Source organism: Protopterus annectens, chromosome 10.part0 (genome assembly GCF_019279795.1).
Source record: "Protopterus annectens isolate FY-2018-M chromosome 10.part0, PAN1.0, whole genome shotgun sequence".
Classification (NCBI taxonomy): Eukaryota; Metazoa; Chordata; order Ceratodontiformes; family Protopteridae; genus Protopterus; species Protopterus annectens.
Genome location: NC_056744.1, coordinates 1,435,368,768 through 1,435,394,073, shown reverse-complemented (window position 1 = coordinate 1,435,394,073; position 25,306 = coordinate 1,435,368,768). Strand labels below are relative to the sequence as shown.

The 25,306-nt window shown below is 41.2% G+C and overlaps 1 protein-coding gene across 4 annotated transcripts in view; it reads right to left on the bottom strand.

Annotated features, from left to right (window-relative positions):
- CLCC1 (chloride channel CLIC like 1) overlaps positions 1–25,306 on the bottom strand; it is a 1,214,053-nt gene that overhangs the window by 482,142 nt on the left and 706,605 nt on the right. The window lies entirely within an intron of this gene.

Here is a 25,306-nt window from a genome sequence, read left to right as displayed (position 1 = left end):
TTAGGGGTCGCCACAGTGGAACTCCAGTCTGCTAATGATAAGCAGTAGATTTTCACGGTGCCGAAGTGCTAGCTTGACGCCCACAGTGGAACTCCAGTCTGCTAATGATAGGCAGTAGATTTTCACGGTGCCGAAGTGCCAGCTTGACGCCCAACCTTCAACAAAGGCATGCTCATTCAAGCATGACTTTCGAATGCTATTCAACCATGGGGAGGACATGCAGACTCCACACAGAAGGCGCTCCAGCAGAGAATTGAATGGGAGAACCTCTTGCTGTGAGGCGACAACGCTACCGCTGCACCACCGCAGCTATTTTTTTCTGATATTGTACATGTACAAATTACATGCATTTCATGAAGAACCACCAAGTCTTTCTATATGAAGCTGTCTATAATGCCAAATAATTGTGTTATGCAAGTATTTTTTTGTCAGGACATTTGTTATGTTATTACAAAGCACGGTAAGATCTGGAGATCGCTGCATTTTTCCCATATTGTACATGTACAAATCATAAATATTAAATCTTTTTTCGTTTACATCACTGGCAGTTGGAAGGTGGGTGTGGTTAAGGTGGGCCTTGCTACTGCACATCCGGGGGGGTGGGGGTGGGGGTTACTACAGTAAAACATAACCAAACTTGCTCCTGTATGAGCCCAGGCTGAGTTATTCTTACCTTTTTCTACCTCTACTCTCTCTATCCCCACTACTAATTTATCCTACCCTCCCTTCCTCTACACATACTCCCCTGAGGTTACACTTATACCTTTTCCAAATCTATTCCTACTATCCCCTCTATCACATCCTACCCTTATCTAGTCGTACTATCCTATGCCTTCACCAACATAATCTCTTACCTAATGATCGTTACAACCATCTATTATGTAAATAATGCTGCATCTTTCTATCATCAGGCTTTCCATGTAATTTATGCTTGAGCATTACAACTATTGTATCTGTTGAGTTTTTATTCTGACAAACTAATGTGTAGGTTTTCAAATTTTGTGCTTGAATGCTATGACTATTATGTCTAAGTTCTTATTCTGACAAACTAATGTGTTATTTTCATATTTGTGCCTGAATGTTACAAGTTTATTATGTCTGTCTAGTTTTTCATTCTGTTAACCATATGTATCTGGAGATTTTCTCTCCGGGCCTCCGCTGAAAATGGGCACCTCATGACCCAGTCAGACTTTTCTGGTAAACAAATGCCAAATAAACAAACAAACGAGACTGGAGAAAGGATATTTTGCCAATAGGGATGAATGCAAGCAGGAGTACAGATATTAGACAAGAAAGAAGCTGGAATTTGCTGGAGAAAACTGGCAAATAAACCAAGGAATTGGGAGCAAATAACTAGAGAGGGAAATGTTAGAGTGAGATGAGACCAACAAAACTTTTGGACTTCAGGCTAGAGACTGCCTTCCCTACCAGTGATTGATATTAAAGTATAGGCAAAGAAAAAGGGATAGGGGAGTCCTAAGTGAAAGACCTGCTCTGGTAAAGTTTTTAGCTCAATCTAGAAGCTGATAAAAATGAATAATTAATTAGTACGGCATACAAAATATTGCATAATAACAATAAGAATCTATCACAGAAGATTAGAAAAGATTGGAAAGCATCTAGAAAAGCAATTTACAAAGGAACAATAGGAGGGCACATGTATGGCTCCCAAGTATGCAACGAAGTGCAGAAGGTTTAGGATTTTTGTTTGGAAGTGTTTACATAGGTATTTTTATACACCAGGCAGACTTCAAAGCATTCTTCCTCAGTTAGACAGCAAATGTTAGAGAAGAAAGAGGAAACAAGAGTCCAATGAGTTGGCAGATTTAAAAAATTCCCTGCTGAGTACTTTGTCAATAATATTGGGCGAGCAAATGGCTGTTACTAAAGAAATGATTATTTTGAGCTGAGACAAACAACCTGAGCTGCTTATACATAAGTAAGGTCTTGTTAAGTTTAATTCTGCTGGCTGAAAAAAGGCAATAACTAAAAAATGGGAATCAATGTATAAACCAAGTGTATTTAAAGTACTGAATATTATGAGAGAAAAGAACTGGAAGAGGGATCTTAAGAAAATGGAAAAGAGCAAATTAAATAAAAATAAATGGAAATTCTCACAACGATAAATGCAGTAAAATACACGTCCAGATTTCTGTCTCATATTTTTGGTCTGTTCCTCATAAAATTTGTGACTTTCTGGCAAATCACTGAGGACTGAAGCCACTTCACAATGACATGTATTTGAGTTCAGATGTCATATTCTTCAGAAAATGCATGTTACTGCAAAACATGTTAGTCTATCAACTAAGTTGAAAACAGCAATATTTAAAATTTCTCCCCATTATTTCTGGCTTCGTCCGGACTTCTTGTACTTAGAGTTTGAGAGGTATGAGGTTCAAGAGCATAACTTGTGAGGTTTAAGGGAAGGCAGGAATTGAGCAAATTATGTGATGTTAAACTGATGAAAGTTATAAAAAATATATATAATGTATGTAAAAAGAAAAATGTTAATATGGTTTCTGTTAATGTATGTTTGGCTATGTCTTAATAATTTAATAAAGGTGTTTAAAAAAGACAATCTCTAAACTCCTTTCATTACCAGCTAGGAAGCCAATGGGAAAGGTGACCTACTCACACAACTTGAGTACGGCTTACCGTTGTTTGCCACCTCTGCTAACAATAATGCACCAACACTACAAATTTTAACAAAACAGGCTGCTTCATCAACAATTCCTCTAATCTTGAACATCACTATCTTTCTTTAACAAAGGCAAACTGGCTCCCAGTACAAGCCAGGACAGACAAACTCCTGGGCTTCCAACTATTCCAATTACTCCACTGAGATACCTCTTCTCCACTTACATGAACCTTTTCACTACCACCCCACACTACAACCTCAGACACCATGGCACAGAAGGGCTTACTCCCCAAACCTTATGTTCCAAACTACATGGATCCAACTCTAGTTTCTCTGTACTTGTTCCAAATCTATAGCAATTCCTTCCTCACTATCTCAGAGAACATCGGTATGCCAAATTCATGCCACAACTCAAACAGCATTTGTCTGACCAATACAAATGTAAATTCCAGAATGCAGAATGCATTTAAACAACACCACTCTGCACTACATTAATGTCCTTGAATGTCAGTCCATTTACACCACCACTCTATAGATTACCATTATAGTTCTGCTTCCTGTAAATAAATACATTGTTTCTCTTTCACCCTAAAGTACAGTTGTGTACCTACCATAAATGTAGATGCTCAAATGTATTCACTGTTGCAGTCATTACAATTGGGTTATCCTGCTGGCAGGCTACCCGCAGTCGACCTGAATTCCAAAGTCTAGGTCCGGCGCCATTTTCTTCAGTTTTTCTTGCCCCAGATGTCAGGTGCCCCCAAAAGTGTAGGCTAAAAATATGTCAACAAAGCATGCATGCACCAAAGAAAATGTATCCTTCATCTACAAGCAAATACACCACATAGGTTGTATAGAATAGAGAAGTACAGATAAGTTCCAGCAAAGATAAGGGGGATGGTGGGTGGGAAATCTGGACTGCAACAGTGAATACACTCGAACATCTACATTTATGGTAGGTACACAACTGTACTATGCTCATCGTGTTTCACTGTTGCAGTCATTACAACTGGGTTGAATCCCAAAGCTAAGGTTGGGAGGCTGGAGCTAAACAGGATTAGGAGTGGCTATGAGGCCTTGCAGAACTGCAGTGGCAAAGTCTGCCCTGGCTTTAGAGTAGAGTTGTAAGTGATAGTGTTTTGTAAAAGTGTGCACTGAACTCCAGGTTGCAGCCTTTAAAATGTCTTTGGTTGGTACTCCTCTGAGGAAGGCTGCTGCTCTGGTTGAATGTGGCCTAATGCCCTTAGGCACTGATTTGTCTATGTTGTAAACAGCAGAAATTAATGCAGTGGCCTACCCACTTTGAAACAGTCTGCTTTGAAATAGCCTTTTCTTGTGATCCTGCAGCATACGCCACTAGTAATTGCTCAGTCTTTCTGAAAGCTTTGGTTCTGTCCAAGTAGAAGCGCAGCTGTCTGTGTATGTCCAAAGAATGCAGAAGTCTCTCACCCTTATTCTCTGGGTTTGGATAAAAGGTAGGCAAATGAATAGTTTGGTTAAGGGCCACACTGGACACTACCTTGGGCATAAAATGTCGGGTTTGTCCTCAGAGAAACCCTATATGGATGGAAAATGATAAAAGGTTCCACAGCCATGAGTGCCTGTAGCTCTGAGACACGTCTTGCAGAGGTTATTGCTAGGAGCAGAGCTGTTTTCCATGATAAAAATTTTATATCAGCTGTAGTGGCTGGCTCGAAAGGAGGTAGGGCGAATTTTTTCAAGACATAATTGAGGTCCCATGCAGGTATTGGTGATCTACTTGGAGGCCTTAAGTTTTTGGCTCCTCTGAGATACTGCCTTAATAATGGATGAGAAAAAATAGGTGGCTCTGTATTGTAATGAGCTGAAATGGCAGAGGCATGAATCTTAATTGATGAAAAGGATAGGCCTTTGTCCAGCATCTCAGTTAAATATTGCAAAATCTGAGGAATATTTGGTACAATCGTGTCAATCCCTTGTGCCTGGTTCCAAGCACAGAATCTCTTCCATTTTTTAGCATAAGATTTTCTGGTACTAGGCCTCCTGGCCTCCAAAATAACATCCATCACCGCTTTAGAGAGAGGTGTGCTTTGAATGACTACATTATCCGCCATGCTGCCAGATTTAAGGGCTTGAGTTGGCTGTGCAGGATCTGATTGTTGTATTGGGACAGTAAGTGAGGAATTTGAGGTAATGTCCAGGCTGGGCATTGAGACAAGTTCCTTAGGATTGGGTACCAGTGCTGGTGGGGCCAGTCTGGGGCAATCAGTATCATTTTTGGCTTCTCTTGTTTGACCTTTAGGAGTACCTTGGGAAGGAGAGGCAGTGGAGGAAAGGCATATACTGTTAAGTTTTTCCAGCTGAAAGATAGAGCATCCACTTTCCATGCTTGCTTGTGATAAGTCCTTGTGCAGAATCTCTGTAGCTGGCAGTTGTGAGGGGAGGCAAATAGATCTATGTCCGGACATCCCCAATTCCTTGTTATCATGCTGAAGTCTTGCGGATCCAATTTCCACTCGTGGGGATCCATGAGGTTTCTGCTTAGTTCGTCTGCCAGAGTATTTATCTTATTTATTTACTTATTTATTTATTTATTTTATTTTATATTTGTTGACCGGGCTAGTCTAGCTGGATATATGTCCATTTTCGGTAGAGGCCCAGGGAGAAAAGCTCCAAGCATAAGTAAATTACAAAATACAATAATTAAAACATGACTAGATTCGAATACATTACAGAGCAAAAAATGTCTGGAAAGAAAATAAAAGTGATTTTTGTGAACAATAGTACAGAGTCTTGGCATAGGTTTAAGAAACAATCAAGTCCAAACTCTTTAGTAGGTGTCAGGTACAATCAAGCACAAGTTTACACAATATCTGAAAATTAACATTCATTAAGTCAAAGAAGGAGAAAGAGAATAGGCAGGAAAATACAAGTAGTAGTATAGGGTTAGCTTATATTGATTAAAATTGCAGAGGGGCAATAGCCCAGGAGGCAGGGGTAAAGGGGGAAGAGAAATAAGAGGACAAGTGTGATTCAGACAGGCTTAGAGCAGGGACAAAGCCAATGTATTTTTAGATGATCTTTGAGGTGTTTCTTAAAGAGTTGTGTAGATGAGAGAGAAGTGAGTGTTCTAGGAAGCTTGTTCCAGAGTCTGCCCACAACACTGGTAAAGAGCGAGTCCCCAGCTTTGTTATTAGATTTATTGTTGGCAATTAGTAGCTTATTAGCTGAGCGTAGTATTGTAAGATTTTTATATAGGGAGATCAGGTTAGAGAGGATAGGAGTATTAGTAGGGTGGTGAAGAATTTTTTTGTGTGATCACAAGTTGATTATATAGTTAAATATCATTAAAGCCTAGTGCTCCTCATCGGGCTGCCCCTTCCCTGCTGGCTTATCTCCCCCGGTTTACCTGAAGCTACGAAGCTGGCTATCTGTACTGGCACCCAGGAAGCACCCCTAACTCCTCTTGAGTAAAAGCAGTTAATGTCCTTTTCTCACCTGCATTGGCTCATTAAAGCCTAGTGCTCCTCATCGGGCTGCCCCTTCCCTGCTGGCTTATCTCTCCCGGTTTACCTGAAGCTACGAAGCTGGCTATCTGTACTGGCACCCAGGAAGCACCCCTAACTCCTCTTGAGTAAAAGCAGTTAATGTCCTTTTCTCACCTGCATTGGCTCATTAAAGCCTAGTGCTCCTCATCGGGCTGTCCCTTCCCTGCTGGCTTATCTCTCCCGGTTTACCTGAAGCTATGAAGCTGGCTATCTGTACTGGCACCCAGGAAGCACCCCTAACTCCTCTTGAGTAAAAGCAGTTAATGTCCTTTTCTCACCTGCATTGGCTGTATGTCCATTTTTGTATAATTTACTTGGTGTCTATGTCCTCTTGTGGGCGGCACATACGCAGTACAAGCTAAAACTACCCCTTCCCTTACTCACCTGCATACTTTTCAGTCACCATATCCCCTAGCATTCGTTGTCAACCACTCCTGCCCCTGCTACTCTTCCCTCAACTGTAACATCCTGCTTGTCTTGCCTCTGCTGTTTCCACTCTATCTCTCAAATTACCTCTATCTGGCTGCTGCACTCCTTTTCTCTGATTCTCCTACCTCTGTTCACTGAAAACTGGGTCTTACATTTTTAATACCTGCCTATTTTCTGCTTTTCCCTCCCTGTGCCCCTCTGCAAACTGTACATTTTACTTCCCTATACCTTGCACCTGCTGTCTCCGTGTATTTTCACTGCTCCCTTTCTTGTCTTTTTATCACCTAAACTATACCTCTTTCCTACTTTTACCTGCACCTGTTGTATCTACTTGTTTACTGCCTGAATCCCTCTCAGGCACCTTAAACAACTTTCCCTTTCTTGCTTCTTAAACTAAGTAGTTGAGGTTACTCGTGGTGTTACTCTCCTGCTTAGCTGATTGTTTTCTGCTCTCCTCTCTTAACTGTTTCTGCCCGCAGCTCCCCTCCCTACCCCCTTATCCCACCCACCCCACGTGTCCTTAGCTTTATACCCCTTACACCACACCCCCTCTAACTTCACCTATCACTGACTCTTACATCATCCGCAACTTCCTCTCAACTTTTCCTTCCTCTATCACCTCCCCTATCACCTGACTATACTTATAGGTATATTCCTATCCTGTATCTTCCAACTAGCTATACACCCTTACACTATAGTCTTCCAAAGTTTACTTGTCTATTCCTGTCTCATAATCTCAACATGTCAACGAACATCCTCCAACATACTTCCATGATCTCTGTAAAAAACAACACCCTAAAAATACTAATTCTTCTACTCATCACTTCCCTCTCTCTCATTCTGCCCTATTCCTTAACCTCCTATGAAACTAAACTCAATTTCCACTTCAACTACTCTCCTAAACATACAACCTCACATTTCAAAAGTCTACACCTCTCTCAATTAAACATCACATCTACCTCTAGCTACCTCTTAGCTAAATACCACAGATTGTCTCACATAAAATATCATAACCTCTTGATTAGAAAACTTAAGTACTTTCTAAACTTCCCTAACAAATCCTACTTGCAATACAACCACTCTACCTTGATAGATGGTGACATCCACCCCAACCCTGGTCCATCTAATTTTTCAGCTGAAGCTACACCTGTTTCTCTACACACTTCTCATGAATCACTAACCTCCAACACAAATACTCTACTCATTGGACACCTTAATATCCAAAGCGTCAATAACAAAATAACCCTACTCCACTCTCTTCTTGATCACCACTCCTTCGACATTCTTTGTTTAACAGAAACTTGGTTAAAACCCTTTACTAAAGACACTGAAATCATACCACCAGGTTATAATATCTTGAGACTCGACCGCAATGGTAAAAAAGGCAGAGGAGTAGCACTATTGTTCAAAACAGAACTAAAAATAACTTTAGTACCCTATGAGAACCTTGGATTTACTAAAACTGAACTTCTTATCTCAAAGCTGCAACTAAACCTCAAAAAATCTATCTATATCATCTGTATATATCTACCCCCTGGAAATAACTCTGCTACCATAGAAAATATCCTCAGTTGGGCCTCATCCACCTACCCACAAGAAACCATAATACTAGGAGACCTCAACTTAGACTGGTCCTCAATATCCACTAACAACCCAACATCCCACATTAATCTCCACGGCTTCACTCAAACAATTAACACCACTACTAGGATCAACAAAACTAATAACAAAGAAAGTATTCTTGATTGGATTTTGGTAAACAAACCTCAAGTTAAATATCAGTCTGGAACACTACCTGATGACATTAGTGACCACAACCTAACCTATATTATTAGACAAAAAAATACCTCTAATTACTCTCCTTTATATAGGACCCTACGTAACCTCAAATGCTTTAACCCAACCCTTTTTAAAACGGAACTAAAGGCTTGTAACTGGAACCCACTAAAAACACTTCCGCTTCAAGAAGCTGTTAATTACTTTAACAACACATTCCTAACTATTCTTGATTATCATGCACCGAAACGTTCTATTAGAATTAAGGCTAAGCCAGCCCCCTGGCTAACGAAAGAGACTAGGCAAAAAATGTCACTTAGAAACAAATCTTGGTTAAAATGGCGAACTAGCAAATCTCCCTTAGACCAACAGACTTTCAGACACCTGAGAAATATTACCAAAAAATCAATCCTCTCTGACAAAAAGAACTATTATAGCAATCTTCAGCAAGTGAATCACAATAATCCTCAAAAATTCTGGTTAACCCTAAATAGACTTCTTCACCCTGGACAGACTACCACCCCCCCCCCTTCTGGGTCTGATAACATTCCTCCCCTTGACACTGCCAACACCTTCAACTCATTCTTCATCAATACTATTAATTCCTTGGCCTCCCATCTATCCAGTGACAATACCAGCATTCATGACCATACTTCCTCCAAACTACCAACCTTTAGGCTTCAACCCATCTCCACTACCTTTATACAGAGATGCATTCTCAAACTTAAACCTTGCACCCCCTCAGCTGACCAGCTTCCTTCTGAATTCCTTCAAAAAGCAGCCTCTGAAATAGCTTATCCCATTTCAATTCTCATTAATAGGACCATAAACGAAGAAACCATCCCTGATGTATGGAAAATCTCTTACATCATACCATTACATAAAGGAGGTAACTCCTTTGAACATTCTAACTATAGACCCATAGCACTATTGTCCCCTCTCGCTAAAATAATGGAAAAATGTGTCCACCATCAGTTAATGAATCACCTTCTACAAAATAAAATACTGACAAACTGTCAACACGGCTTTAGGCCCTATCATAGCACAACTACTGCTCTGCTCTCCTTTACAGATATTATTAACAATAATCGCAATAATAATGTCCTGTCTTCTGCTCTCTTCATTGACCTGTCCAAAGCCTTTGACATGGTTAACCACTCTCTCCTACTAAAAATTCTCGAATCTCTTTCCTTAGCACCTGAGACTATCCACTGGTTTAGCTCATATCTCACTAACAGGAAGCAAGCTGTCCTCTGGGATAACAAACTCTCATCTCTTCTACCAATCTCCCTTGGAGTCCACCAAGGCTCTATTCTTGGACCACTTCTTTTCTCCCTCTTTATAAATGACTTACAAGTAGCCATTCCTCAGGCTACCTGCATTCAATATGCTGATGACTCCACTCTTATTTGCTCTGCTAAATCCATTCCTGAACTTCAAACTAACACTCAAGCTGTATTTTCTAAAGTTGAAACTTGGTTCCTAAAACGCTGTCTACTCCTAAACGCAAAAAAGACCAAACTACTTCTCTTTAAACCTACTACCAGATCCCCTACACTTGACTTCTCTATTGTGTCAAATAATGGTACCATTATATCACCTGACTCTACTACCAAATTGCTAGGTGTCACGATTGATAACAATCTCTCCTTCGACCTTCATATCAACAATACCATTAAATCTGTAAACAGGAAACTTGGCTCTCTATATAGAATCAAAACTTTTTTAACTTTCCCTGCAAAAGTGAATCTTGCCTACTCACATCTTATTTCCACACTTCTCTATGCCTCACCTATCTACACTAATCTTTAGAAAAATAATCTCTCTAAACTATCCACCTCCTACAATAACATAGCTAGATTTGTTACTGAAAACAATTTAGAACCCACCATTGTCAGAATCTGCAACAACTTAACTGGCTTGAACTGACAAACATGTTGCTTCTATCCCAACTTATGTTTGTCCAAAGAGCTTTTTACCAACCTCTTAATACACCTGCTCTTTCTAACCTCTTAAGCCCTTACTCCAACCTGAACTCTCTCCGCTCTTCTAACAAACTGCTAGTTACCTTAACCAAATCTAATAACCTTGCTGGTGATTCCCTTTACGCAAATGCCATTGGGAAACATTGGAATAAACTTCCTCCCGAACTTACTTCAATTGCATCTACTGCTCTGTTTAAACAAAAACTAAAAGTCCACCTTAATAACCACTGGACATGTTCCTGCTCTAAACCTGATTAAAATTTTCTTGGCTCTTTCTCCTCCTCTTGGCTATTTGTCTCTCTCTTTCTAGCAATACATATCTCTTCTATCCTGTACTTTGTTTGCAAAATGTTCTCTCTTTTTCTTGTTCTCTTGCTTTCTCTATTCTGACTTTCTCTAATTGATTCCAAAGATGAAATTATGTTGAACATTTGGTTTTTACCTTTAAATATAATTAGTTATTCTGGTCTTGAGTAAATACCTACCTCTTTTTTAAATCTGATTGTTAATCTGTTATTATGTATTTGTTGTTTTTGTTGTATCCGTCCTGTCTACATGTGGAGCTTTTCTCCCCGGGCCTCTACTGAAAATGGAAATATATCCAGTTAGACTAGCCCGGTTAACAAATGTAAAATAAATAAATAAATAAAATAGTAGTTGGTTTTGTAGTTCTAACCATCTGAGTTGTATAAGGTTGAGACTGGTGGGTTCTATAAGGGGAGCCAGTGGCAAATCTGACTATATTTTTATAGCTAGTTTCAAGCTTGGTAAGATTGTGCTTTGACAGATTGGTATATATGGCAGAAGCATAGAATAGGGTAGAAGTAAGATGAGTCTGGGCAATGGTGGTTCTAGCTAGTGGTGTAAGGAAGGGTTTGATTCTATACAGGGAGCCTAATTTTTTATTGACAGTTTTTATAGTATTGTTGATATGGTCATCAAAGCTGAGGTTATGATCAATGGTTATGTCCAGGAGATGTGCAGTAGGATCAGGGGAAATACAAGTTCCATTATTAGAGGTAATTGTGAAGTGGATCTGTGGAGATTTCTGGGTGGGAGTAAAGAGTAATAATTTAGTTTTTTTGGGGTTAAGGAGGAGGCAATGATGGGTGAACCACTTTTCAACGGAGTTAAATACAGTTTGAGTAAGGGTCTGGAGAGAGGTTGAAGACTTGGCAGTACAGATTAAAGTAGAGTAATCAGCGTATTGCATACAGGTGGCTTGCGGAAAAACAGTATGGAGATCATTAATAAAAATGGAAAAAAGAAGACGGCCTAGGATAGAGCCTTGACGGGCTCCAATGTTCATGGGGAGGGATGTGGAAAGATTATTGTCCCAGAACACTGTTTGTTGTCTATTTTCTAGATAGGATTTAAACCAAAGAATTGCTTGCGAGTCAAGAGATTGGGCTTTTAGCACACTGATAAGTAAGTTATGGTTGACCATATCAAAGGCTTTTGATAGGTCAATAAATACAGCGGATGAGAGAGAATTATTGTTTTGATTCCTGTTTATACAGTCAGTAAAAGTAAGCAGGGCAGTAGTAGTGCTATGAAAGGGCCTAAAGCCGTGCTGGCAGTTAGCAAGTAAATTATTGTGGAGTAGGTAATGAAGTAGTTGATGGTGAATGCATTTTTCCATTATTTTGGCTAATAGAGAGAGAAGTGCAATTGGTCAGTAGTTGGAGATATCAGTGGATTTACCACCTTTATGCAAGGGGATTATATGGGAGACTTTCCATATGGAAGGGATGGTAACTTCTGAGATTGTTCTGTTTATAAGGATGGATATGGGATATGCTATGGCTTTGGCAGCTATTTGAAGGTATTCTGCTGGCAGGCGGTCAGCAGAGGGGGTGCAAGGTTTGAGTTTTTGAAGGAGTTTGCAGATAAAAGATGTTGGCACAGGTTGTATATGTAAAGAGGGGAGTGAAATGTTTGTATACTGTGAAGGAGAGGGGGTAATGGGCGCTAGTGTTTTTGTTAGAGTTTGAATAGCTTCAGTGAAGTAACTGTTAAAGGCATTAGCTATTTGCAAAGGATTATTATGGGGAATAGAGCATGGGGTTGGAGTTCTAGCCTGCCCTGGTCTGAGAAGTTTATTAATGCCTGACCAAAACTTTTGAGGGTTTTTAAAGTGTGATTGTTGAAGGTGGGAATAGTAGTTTTTCTTGTCTAAGATAATGTCCTTTTTGGTAGCATTTCTTAACTGTTTAAAGTATAGGTGGTCTGCAGAGCTCTTAGAGGCTCTCCATTTGGCCCATACTTTGTTCTGTAGGAATATTTTTTCTCTGGTTTGTTTTGTGAGCCAGGGGGCTATTTTGGTCCTAACTCAGGAAGAGCAGAGGGGGGCATAGCTATTTAGGATTTGAAGGAATATAGTATTAAAGTAAGAGACTGCTTCATCCAATTAAGTTGCTTTAGAGATGACCAGTTACAGGCTTTTAGCTCATTTTGAAAGCTCTCTGCTTGGAAGTGTTTTTTAGAACGGTACGTGAAAAAATTGTTATTATTAGGGCTGTATGCCTTTTGTTTTATTATGTAGGTTAAAACATGATCACTAATGTCATCTGGGAGAGATCCTGCTGTATAAGTTTCAGGGTGACTGTTTATAAGGATCCAGTCAAGAGTAGCTTCCTTATTACTAGGTTTGTGGATTCTTGTGGGGGAGTTAATATTTGAGTGAAACCAAATAGATTTATGTGGGTGTTAGGATTAGGGGAGCTACATGTGGTCCAGTCTATGTTAAAGTCACCTAGTACTATAGTTTTTTGAGGTAGGAGGGTGGAAAGGCTACTAAGAATGTTTTCAAGAGTGCTAATATTATCTCCTGGCAGGAATTATGCATGCAGATGTACTTGGTAAGTCAATGCTCTGTCCCACAAAGTCATGGCTAGTCTGCAAAGGGGGTATGAATGAGTGCCTCCCTGCTTGTTTATGAACCACATGACTGTAGTACTGACTGTCTTTATCAGTAATTGTCCCGGATGAAATAGATCCTTGAAGGCTGTCAGGGCATTCTGAACAGCTAGCATCTCTTTTGATTGATATGTAGATGCATTTGGCTTGCAGACCATGTGCCCTGAATACATCTTCCTGCCATGTGGGCCCCCCAGGCATAATCTCATGCATCTGTTGTTAGTCTGCCTGGCTGTGGGTAAAGTGAATGGCTGCCCCTTGTTGTGGTGACAGGCCTGTGCCCACCATCGAAACTCCTGCTGCAGGCAGGGAATGAGGTAATTATTGTTTCCAGGCTGTGGCAATGTTGAGTCCAAACACTTTTTAGATACCACTGAAGTTTCCTCATATGCAGTCTTGCATATGGAATTAGCAGAATGCAGGATGCCATGAAGCCCAAAGCCTGCAGAATTTTTCTTGCAGATAACTGGGTCTTTGTTGCCAACATTTTGAAATAAGTAGTCAGTTGCCTTTGTTTGTCTGGCATGAGATAAGCCATCTGGGCAGTTGTATTTAAGCTTGCACCCAGGAATATTATCTCTTGAGAGGGTACTAGTTTTGATTTCTTTTCATTTACTGTGTACCCTAGGCATGTTAGTAATCTTTTTACAAAGGCCAGATGCTGTAGTAGAATGTCCTCGTTCTCTGCTTGAATGAAGCAGTCATCCAAGTAAGGATATATTTGTATTCCTCTGTCTGCAAAATGCAATTACTGGAGTCAGGCATTTTGTGAAGACCCTGGGCGCAGTAGATAAGCCAAAGGGTAGTGCAGAGAATTGGTAGTGCATTGAGCCAGCTATGAATCTGAGGTATCTTCTGCATGATAGTCTGATTGGGACATGCAGGTATGCCTCTTTTAGGTCTAAAGTCTCAAGCCAAGCCTTCTTGCCCAGCATGGGCAGAAGCTGCTGCAGAGTCAACATTTTGAATTTTGGAATATCCAGATATGTGTTTAGAATAGATAGGTCCAGTATTGGTCTCCTGGTCTCCAGGCTTTGTCTTTTCTGGGCACCAAGAACAGTCGAGTAAAATCCTTGTCCCTGCTCTTGCTGTGGTACTTGCTGAATGGCCCTCATGTCCATGAAGGATGACACTTGCTTTTGTGCCTCTGCCCATTGATTTTTTGGCAGGTCTGGCAAACCATTTGCCCTTGGCAGGGTGTGAAAGTGGAACCTGTAGCCTTGTGACACTATGTCCAAGACCCATTTGTCCTGGGTTGTTATGTGCCAATTTTGAGAAAAAAGTGCTAGTTTTCCCGCTAAAGGTGCTGCCAGAAGATAAGTGCTTGGAGCAGGCAGGGGGAAGTCATTGGGATTGTTTCCTGTATGGCTGTGATTTCCTTCTCCGCTTTTGGAGGTAGAAGTTCCCCATTGTTTATTCCTGTATGAGCCTTGAGGCTGGGATCTGCCTCTAGGGCGTCTGTATCTGCCCCTTTGTGGCCTGTCTGACACTGGAAAGGACCAATTCCTTGTAAGCCAGTGCCTGCTAAATCTTGGAGGCTGTACCAGTACGAAATCCTTGACTGTTTGCATAGATTTAGCTTTGTCCTCCATTTTCTTCAACACCTCTTCTGCTTTAACACCAAACAAGGTATCATGCTGTAATGGAGCATCTAATAATTTTGCTTTAACATGATCAGGCAGATTCTGTTCCTTTAACCAAGCATGCCTCCTAATGACAGAACCCGTAACAGGCCTCCAGAGAATCAAAACCACATTGCAAAGTATACTTTCCCACTTGTTCAGCTGCATGCAATAAATCCTGCATTTCTTTGTTTTCTGCACATTCAGAATTTATCAACATTTTCTGTTTAAGCAGTGACATAATATATTGCTGATACTTAAGCATATGAAACTGACAATTTAAAGCCCTTATAGCCAAGACAGCAGAAGTGTAAATCTTTTTTCCCCATCTAACCAGTGCCCTAGAATCCCTGTCATAGGGGGTAGGGTTTTTTGCAGTGGAAGCCTTGACCCCTTTGGGACCCTGAGAAATAGTTTCTGGGTCAGCAGCAGGGTTTTTAAAAAGGAATTTATGTGAATCAGGAACCCTGTAGTATCTGTCTGGCTTAACAGGAGCTGGAGGTAGAGAGTCAGGAGTCAGACTGGACTCTGAAAATACATAATCTACAATGTCTAACACAGGTGGAATAGCAAGGGGCCTGTGCTGAGGTAATAAAAGGAAGTCTCTGTGCCTTTTCTTAGATTCTGAATAATCTTGGCTCTCCCAGTGGAAATGCTCCCTCATGGTATGCAGAGTTTCCCCAAAAGAATAATCCTCAGGAGCAGAGGCTGAAGGGATAGATTCTTCAGCATCAGAATCCTCGTAGGGAGGAAGAGAGTATTCCTGATCAAAAGAGGAATCAGAAGAAATGGAAACCTGATCTGAAGATTCATATTCTGTCTCTTGCCTAGGCCTCTTATCAGGAGGGGGATGGGAACCCCTGATCAAAGTAATTAGGTCTTCGGCCATTTTGAGCATCTGTTTTTTAGGCATGGAGGCCAGTCCACGAGGCTGTTGTACTTGTTTCTTTGTCTTTAGAGGTGCTTTAGTCTTTGCTTTTGAAGCTGAAGTCATTTTTACATATAACCGTGTAGGCCTGAAAACACCCTCAGAAGCCGATGCATGCTCAGCGGCTCCAGACCCATCTGAGGGAATAGTTTCCAAGGTTCCAATACCTTGAGTTTCCAGCGGCCTAGTCGGCTCCACGTGGGAGATGGTAGCGGCCTGAGGCTCTAAAGTAGCGGGAGTCAGGGGCTGCGAAAGCGCCTCACTGAGAACCGGCGAACCGGTGACTGGCTTAGAAGAAGCCTCGTCGTCAGTTTTGGACCTCGGATGACTGTACTTTTCTTTGCGTTTCTTGTGAATTGCGGTAGTCGGATGGCTATCCGACGACACTGTGTAATTAAATCTTCTGCCAAAATAGTGAAATGCAAAATCGTACCGACGCTTAATATTGTGTTGGTTAAATCTAGCACAAAACTGACAATTGGCAAAGTCGTGGTCAGGGCCTAGGCAAGGAATACAATAAGAATGGAAGTCCTTATGAGGTATTTGCTTCCCACAAGAAATAAAATTATTAACTTTTTCTGACATCGGTCTGGAGCAAGAAAAAAGTTTCCCCAACGGGATACTTGAATTTGATGAAGACTTCGGATCTGAAATTCAAACACAAAAATCTCAGGAGTCAGCCAACCAGCACTTGCGAACTGCTTTTGCTTTGGGCATCGCGCGGCAAGAAAGACTGAAGAAAATGGCGTCAGCTGCATCTTTTATACCCATGGCGCACTGACGTTAGGGAGGAGGCGACAGCAACCGACGCCAGACCTAGACTCTGGAATTCAGGCCGACTGCGAGTAGCCTGCCAGCAGGATAACCCAATTGTAATGACTGCAACAGTGAAACACGATGAACATATATCATCTCACAATGCTTACCTATTTCAGTCCGTCTTATTGGCTGTGTGTGTTCTCCATTAATTATCGCTTGCTTTCATCTCTAAACACAATAGAGTTGTACAGGTAAACTTGGCATAATAGTAGATACTGGAATGATTACTGTTGCAGCAGCCTAAGCAACATGCCTTATATCCTGCTTCAGGGCATCTTACACATGCCCAAACCATTAAGCAGCTTGAAGGGAGAAGAGTATAAGTCAGGTTTGGGTGCCATGCCCTTCACAGCTTTCATGCCAACAGATACAGGGAGGCTAAAGCCCTGAGAGACCAATGCTAGGAAAAGAAATTATACATGTTCACACTATGACATAAAATACAGCCAAAGAATAAGTGAAATGGAGGGAGAGAGTAGCAACTGCTGCAACAAGCACGTGAATATCTACTGTTATAAGTTTATTTACACAGCTATACAATGCTCATCATTATGATCACTGCTGCAGTAGCCTATGCTATATGGGTAGATTACCGTAGCTTAGAAGAACTAGGAGGAGGAAGGAGAAGGGTCCAAGAGCCCCTAGAGAATGGGCCTAGCAAAGCTTGTCCTAGACCTGGAGAAGAATCTAGTTTATAGTGCTTTGTAAAAATATGCACAGATGGCCAAGCTCCTGCATCTATAATGTAGCTAGAGACTAACCCTTTCCAAAAAGTCATAAATATTAAGACAAGGCCCTAGAAGAGAGAGTTCTGACCCTGCCTGGAATAGTTTTGTTGTGCTGGCAGTAATGAAAGGTAATAGCTTGAAACATCTATTTGGAAATGCTCTATTTTGACACAGGTTGTTGTTTCTTCTTCTTACCTTCATGAGAAATGAACAATAGATCTACTGTCATGGCGACATTCTATATAACTGTACTATGTCCTTGCATATCACTGCTGCAGTATCCATAACAGATGGGAGAGTACAAAAGCTGCTGTAAGGAATGGGAGGAGGAAGGCAAGGAGGACCCTCCACAAATCCATGAAGGATAGCCTTGGCAAAAAACACCCTGGCTCTGGAAATGACATCCTACTTGTAATGTTTCGTGAAGATGTGCACAGAAGAACAGGTAGCAGCTTCAAGGATGGAACTTGTGCCCAAACCCTTGAAGAAAGCCCCAGAGAAAGCCACTGCCCTGGTAGAATTGGCCCAAACAGAGGCAGAAAGACATTTGCCATGAAAGGAACAACAGGAAATGGCTTTCAGAATCCAGGAGGAGATGGTTTGCTTAGAAACTTCTAAACCCAATGCCCTTGCATGAAAAGAAACAAAAGTTGCACAGATTTACATATGATCTTCAACTTGTCTAAATAATACATGATTGTCTATGAAGAGCCAAGGTATGCAGAACCTTTTCACTAGCAGATTGCTGTGAAGGAAAAAAGGAAGGATACTAGATAGATTGAGAAACACCTTTTTGATCACCTTGGGCATAAAAGAAAGACTTGTATGCAGATACACCTTGTTCCTATGAAAATTCAAAAAGAGGAAACTTACCATCAAGGCTTGGAGTTCAGAAACTTTCTTCGCGGAGGTGAGGGCAACCAACAAATCAGTCTTCCAGATGCAATGCTGTATAAAAGCAGCTGCAACCGACTCAAAAGGAGCTTTCAACTGTCTGTGAACATCTAGCAGATGCAAGCAGTATTCAACCTTTATTTGAACAATTTGGAAAGAAGACAGTTAAACATATAGTCACTTTAATGTTAGATTCTGAGACCACTTTAGGAAGAAAGGACGGACTGGTTCTTAATGATATCATATAAGGGTGTTTCACACATAAAGCCTGCAATTCAGAATCTCTCCTGGCAGAAGTGATGGCCATCAGAAAGAGAGTTTTACATGACAGGAATTTGAGATCGCAAGTAGCTGCTGGCTACTTCAAAGGGTTGTAGGACTAAAGATTGTGGTACTAAGGTCAAATCTCATGGAGCTATAGGATCCTTGAATGGGGGCTTGAAATGTAAAGCGCCTTTAAACGTTTTGTATAAACGATGGGAAATCAAAGCAACATCATCAAACCCATTGTGAAAATTGGAAATGGCTGCAAATTGGACTTTGATGGTAGAAGCAGAAGCTCTTAGTTCAAAAAAGTGAAGCCAGAAATTCCAAGACCTTTTCAACTGGTGCTGAAAAGGGATATTTGTATGGTCCCAGATTGAAGAATCTCTTCCATTTGCTAAGATAGAGTTTCCTGGTGGACGGTTTTTGAGAAGCCAGAATGATTTTTCTGTTCTGAATACGGTAATTTGTTTTGTCTGGCAATTAATGGAATTGGAGATATTAAACCATCAGCTTGAGATTGTGTAGATTGGGATGCACCAATCCCTGCGAGTGAGAGAGCAAGTCTGGAACTGGAGTTCAGAATCCAAGAACGGTGAACCAGGTGAGGTCAAAGGAAGGGGAACCAGACTTGACTGGGCCAATAGAGTGCAATAAGGATCACTACTTCTCAACCTTTGGGCTTTCCTTAAGAAAAGGGAGGATCAGCAATATTGGGGGAAAGGCATAAAACAGTCCTGGGGGCCAACTGAGGAGGAGTGCATCTCTCTGGGACTCCCCCTGCGGGGGAATTAGGGCAAAATAGCTGCTGCATTTATTTTTTTATTGGGGAGGTGAAAATATCACAGCAAGGCTGGCTCCAGCAATGAAAGATTTTCATTGCTATATTGTGATTGAGAAACCACTCGTAAGGCAGGAGGATGCATCTGCTCAGTTTGTCCTCAATCATGTTGGAGCTTCTCGAGATATGTGTTGCTATTAGAAAGCAGCTGGAAGCGATAGCTCATTGTAAAATCCTGAGGGTTTCCCAACACAGGGGATAGGATCTGGTTCCACCCTGCTTGTTGATGTATCTGACTACTGACATGTAGTCCAAATGGACTGCAACTGTCCCCGAAGGAAAGACAAACTGAAAGGCTTGCAATGTTAAAAGCACTGCTCTGAATTCTAAGACAGTGATGTGCAAACTGACCTCCTGCAGGGACCAAATGCCTTGGACTGTCCTTCCCAGATAATGCCCCTCACCCAATCTGGGAAGCGTCCGTGGTCACTATGGCTGTGGGCGGAGAGGGAACGAAGGAGCGGTCCCATAAATAGATCCTTCTTGCAGCGATTTTTTAGATTTGGGTGGGACACTGTGTGACAGAATTGACCATTGTGCCGCCAAGAGCCACTGAAGCAGCCTCATATGATACCTTGCAAGGGGCACTAAGGTTATGGTCGCTGCCATACATCCCAGAGCTTGAAGGATTAGAAGAGCAGGAACCTTGTTTTCGGAAATGATTAATTGTTCCTGCGACCTTAATTTCTGTAGCCTGTGTAGAAGAAGAGAAGCTATACAAGAAACTTCATTGAGGTGTGCTCCTATAAATTCAAGATCTTATGTAGGAGTTAACTGGGACTTTTCTCTGTTGATTGAAATGTCCAAAGATTCAGAAAGGTGCAATATGAAGTCTGTAGCTTGAAGCAGTAGATGTCTGGAAGGAGCGGTGAGGAGTCAGTCATCTAGGTATGGAAACACTCAGAATTCGTTTAGTCTCAAGTGAGCTATTACCGTTGACATGCATTTGAACACCATGAGGGCTGTGGTGAGACCAAAGGGTAGCACTCTGAATTGCAAATGACTGGCTCCTATCCAGAAGCAGAGGAACCTTCTGGAGAGTTCATCCATCTTTATGTAGTAATACGCATCCTGAGGATCTATAAAGCATATCCAATCATTCTCCTCCAGAAAGGGAAGGATATACTGAACCGTGACTATCCAGAATTTTGTCTGAACAAACTTTTTCAGAAGGCTGACATCTAATATTGGTCTCCAGTCCCCTGTCTTTTTTGGCACTCAAAAGAACCTTGAGTAAAATACGGATCCTTCTTGCTCTGGTGGGACTTCTTGGATGACTCTTTTTTTGAGCAACTTTTGAATGTCTACATCTGCTAGATCCCTCTGATTGGGTGGAATATCAGGGATTTGTTTTTAGAACTTTGGAAAGAGACTAAAGGGAATTTTATAACCTCTGGTGAAAGCTCTCTGTACCCAAGCATCCAAAGTTATTACCAGGCTGTTTGGTGCAGTGAAAAATCTTCCCCAACTGCTTCCAGAGGTAAGCATTTGGGCCTCCGATCAGGAGCGCTGGTAGGGTTGTCCAGAGAAGGAATCTCTGGAGCTCTGATTATGCGAACTTCCTCTGTCATGTGGGGGGCGGGCATCTTCCATTAGAAGTCCCCCCTCTGACCCAATGGAAGTGGTCACCACGTGTGTTCTGAAAAGGTCATTGGGATTTTTTTGAACCAGATTTTTCCACTCCTTTAATTCCCAGAGTAGGATAATTGAGGAGTAGAAAAACAGATGCCCACAGCAGAAAAGGGTCTTTCCATCTTTTTCACACCTGGCTAGAGTGTCCCTGACTTTGGGGTCAAACAAGGAAGATCTGTCAACAGGAGCACTGATGAAGGAAGACTTGAAAGGTTCTGTGAAGTCACACAGCGAATCCAGGCATTGCCCCTTATGGCAACGCCTGTACCCGTTGCCCTAGTCGTTCCTTTGGCTGCATGCATTTGGAGCCTAGTAAAGTGTGCCATGAAATTCAAATACCTAAGAGTGAAGGTCAATGATGCAAGACCCGCTTCCCAAATCCTGTCCAGTGTCGGAGACTCTCGATTAGAAGTGTGGACAGTGCAACTCTTCTTACCCTTTGCCCTAAACCCTTTTCCCAATGTGGTTGATCTTCAGGAGCTGTCAAAATTTTATCTGGCCTCTGGGGAATCTGCTCTAGGGAATCAGGAGTGTTGCACGCCCGCTGCACAATACGTTTAATAAGGTCATCAGAGGGTGGGGTCACCCAGGAAGTAGAGAGGCGAGCACCGAAAGCCTGCAAGAGCACAGATTCCTCAGAGGACAGGTTGGTGGACTTCCAATCACCACTTGTTTTCCAGATTTCTAGGATATCTTCAAAACAGACATCTTCAGAGGATGACAAGTGGGAACCCTCCCCTTCATCGTAATCTGAGTCTTCCATGACAGATTCTTCTGGGGAATCTAGATGCTTCCTCTTGCAAGTCTTCTTACGGGAAGGCTCCTCAGTGGGAATCTCTGAGAAGGACTCAGAAGAAGTGGGGCCCTGAATGGGAACATCTTGCTACTTCGGTGCCCACTGTCCCGACATGAGAGGTCATGCCAGCTGTGGCCCGGAAGGTACAACTATGTGACACTCAAAAGGAAGATGGGGCCAGCAGAAAGCTAATGCTCTCTCCAAGATCTGGAAGGCAGATTCCCCCCAAAGAGGGATGGGAGCCCGGAACCAAGAAAGACAACCTTGGAATCAGGGTCACACCCTGCTCCGAAGGACCCCCCCTTCAAAACAGGGTGTAGGTAATAGGATTACATGCAAGTTAATATCAGAGTTTCATCCTTTTTAATTCAGAAGATGCATGTTTAAGCAAAACCTGCTTCAAAGTGAATTAGAATATTAAAAAAAAAGTCCCATATTTTGTCCCCCTCCCAATTATTTTTGGCATTCTCCAGAAATTAAATTGAGAGGTATGCAGTGATTTATTTAGAAGTAACCCTAATTTATGGTCATCTTTTTAGTAAAGGTTTTCGTCTGTTCCTTCAACTAGATTTAATTCTGCTGGACATTTGATGGAGTTAAAACTGTATATACATAAACTTAAATTAACTTTTCATTCTACAGATTCTGAAACAACTGCTATTTCTGACAGAAAATTAAGCAGGTTCAGTACACTTAATCCTCCTTTGGCTCCATTTTTGACCACATATGAAAAATCTTGTGAAAGAGACCGAAAGGCATTAGCTTCTAAGGTCAAAAAGAAAAAAAAAATAACTTAATCCACAAGAGAAAACTGATGAGTGAGTTAACCATTAACCGTTCTATAAGGATTATGAAGCAAGATAAAGGGGGAGGGGGCTGTGATTATGGGCAGTTTCATTAAGTCACAAAAAATATTTCATTATTTAAACAGTTATTTTTTTTTGTGGAAGTTACAAAGAACAACATTAATACTGCTTACCACAAAACAGATTTATGGCTGGCAAACCTGGAGGGGGGGGGGGGGGGGGGGCTGAATACCCGAAAGTATCTCAACCAGTTATAGTTAGTATATTTGGCATGCCAAAGGTTCACAAGTCCATTTTAGACCTCTCATTAAAGCTTACTGTTGCACTTGGTGGATCTGAAATAGAATTGGATGCTAAATATAGGGACAATTTTTTAAAAGAACTTTTAAATAAAAAATATGCATTGAAAGACACATGGCATTTCTTGAAAGAGCTACACAATGTTGAATATGACAATACTTTCACTTTCTTTGTAGTTGATGTTCAAGATCTTCTTTTAGTCATGACACATGAAATTGGTCTTAAATGGTTCAATGAAGCTTTAGAAGACGGCACTCATTTCAGACAAGAGTTTATAAACATGTTGGTAGGACGTACTGAAGTTGTTTTGTCAAACAAATTCATATTTTTTGAAAATTATTTTTTTAAACAAATTACAGGGAGAGCAATGTTAGGTTCTGCTGCTTCTGCATAGCTGGACTTAGGTATAGGTCAACCAGGCTACCACCTAGGCAACCTCTCTAGCAGGCATGCTTTTCCAGTATTTATTTTTCATTTTGCTTTAAAGAAATTTACTACAAAAAATAACTAAATACCAGAAAAGCACCACTGCTAAAGCAACAAGAGAAGCATCCTAGGGAGATCCTGTAGTTCTTGCCTTTCTATTTATTGGCCTCCTGCTCCTACTGCCCATGACCTCCAAAGACAATGAATAGGTGGGACAAAGGAAGAAATCAAAAAATTCAAATTTGAGAGTCTGACACAACAAGAAGCTTAGCAAGGGTGTAAGGTAAATATATGTGTTTTTTTACTGATAGTGGAAGACAAACAGATCTTTTGGATGGCTGGGGGCTGATTAGTCCTCAGCTATCCCCAATTTTGCAAACCATGCCTATTCTATCACATAAAATAACAGACATTTCAATTTCAGATCCTATATCCTTCAGAAAATGCATGCTAATGCTGAACCTGTTCTAGCAATTTTCTAAGTTTATAACAATATTTAAAATCTGGCCCTAATTTTTCCAACCTTCAAATATTTTTGACACTGTCCAGGTTTCTTGTGTTAAGCAGTTAATAAGCATGCCCCTCTTATTTTATTTTTTTTTTCGTCCTGGCAAATCATTGAGGGTTACTGTCAGTCAAAAATGCTAGACATTACAGTTCTGTGATTCTATCCAGAAAATGTTTATCAGTGCAAAATTTGCACTACATAAAATGGTGTCCTGTCTTTGGGGGAATATGACTAATGGCTGCTTTTGCTCATTAGTTTGAACCTGCAGGATTATTATGATTTGTATAAGGGGAAAGTACAGTTGTGTATTCTTTACAATAGGGATCTCCTGCCAAGGGTAGCCCTATGTCCAGCCAGTATAGATTATAATGGGCACGCCATATGTCACACGTATAGTCCCTGTGCACAGAGTATGGCATAAAGGTGAAGTCTGGACGTACCATCCTCAGAACTGAAAAGCCTCAGTAGGAACGACAGCCTAAAAGTAAAATCAGATAACAAGCCCATCCAGAAGGAAAAAGGACCGGGGAAGGAAGAAGAGGTCAAATACTGCAGCAGTGAAGAGAAGGTCATCTACTGTTATGGTAAGACTTTACACAACTGTATTACGTCCTTCCATATCACTGTTGCAGTATTCTTTACAACGGGGTGAGTACAACAGCTTATGACAAAGATTGGGAGGAGGAAGGGCCAGCAGAACCCTCCGGGAAGCCATGGAGAATGTCCCTGGCAAAATCAGCTCTGGCCCTAGAATTCATATCCAACTTATAGTGCTTGGTAAAGGTATGCACAGATGTCCAGGTAGCTGCCTCAAAAACATAATTAGTATCCAAATCCTTGAAAAAAGCACCAAAAGAAGTTATAGCTGTACTAGAATGAGCGTGAACAGAAGAAGGAATGCTCTTCCCATGAAAAGAATAGCAAAAAGAAATGGCTTTAGAAATCCATGATGAAATATTTTGCTTTGAAGGATGAAAAAAAAAGCATTCAGATTTATAAAGAATCTTTAGTCTTATACAAACAGTATCTGAGTTGTCTATGCAAATCCAAGGTGTGCAGAACCTTCTCACTTGCAGACGGAGGAGAAGAGAAAGTAGGCAAATGAATAGACTACGAGACAACTCATTAACCACCTTGGGCAAAAAAGGATTAGTACAAAGGGACTCCCTGTCCTTATGAAAAGCTAAAAAGGGGAGAACAGTCATTATGGCTTGCAGCTCAGACACCCATATGACAGAAGTTAAGGGCCAAAAGAAGAAGAGTCTTTCAAGAACAGTGCTGTAAGGAAACTGAAGCAGCAGGCTTGAAAGGAGCCTGAGTCAAGTTTTCTAAAACAAACTTAAGGTCCAATGAAGGAGGGACAGGCTTCCTGGGAGGTATAATGTAAAGGATGCCTTTAAGAAACTGTTTGGTCTCAAATTTAGACGCCAAAGGGGGAGTCAAGGGCAGACAAGCCTGACAGATGATA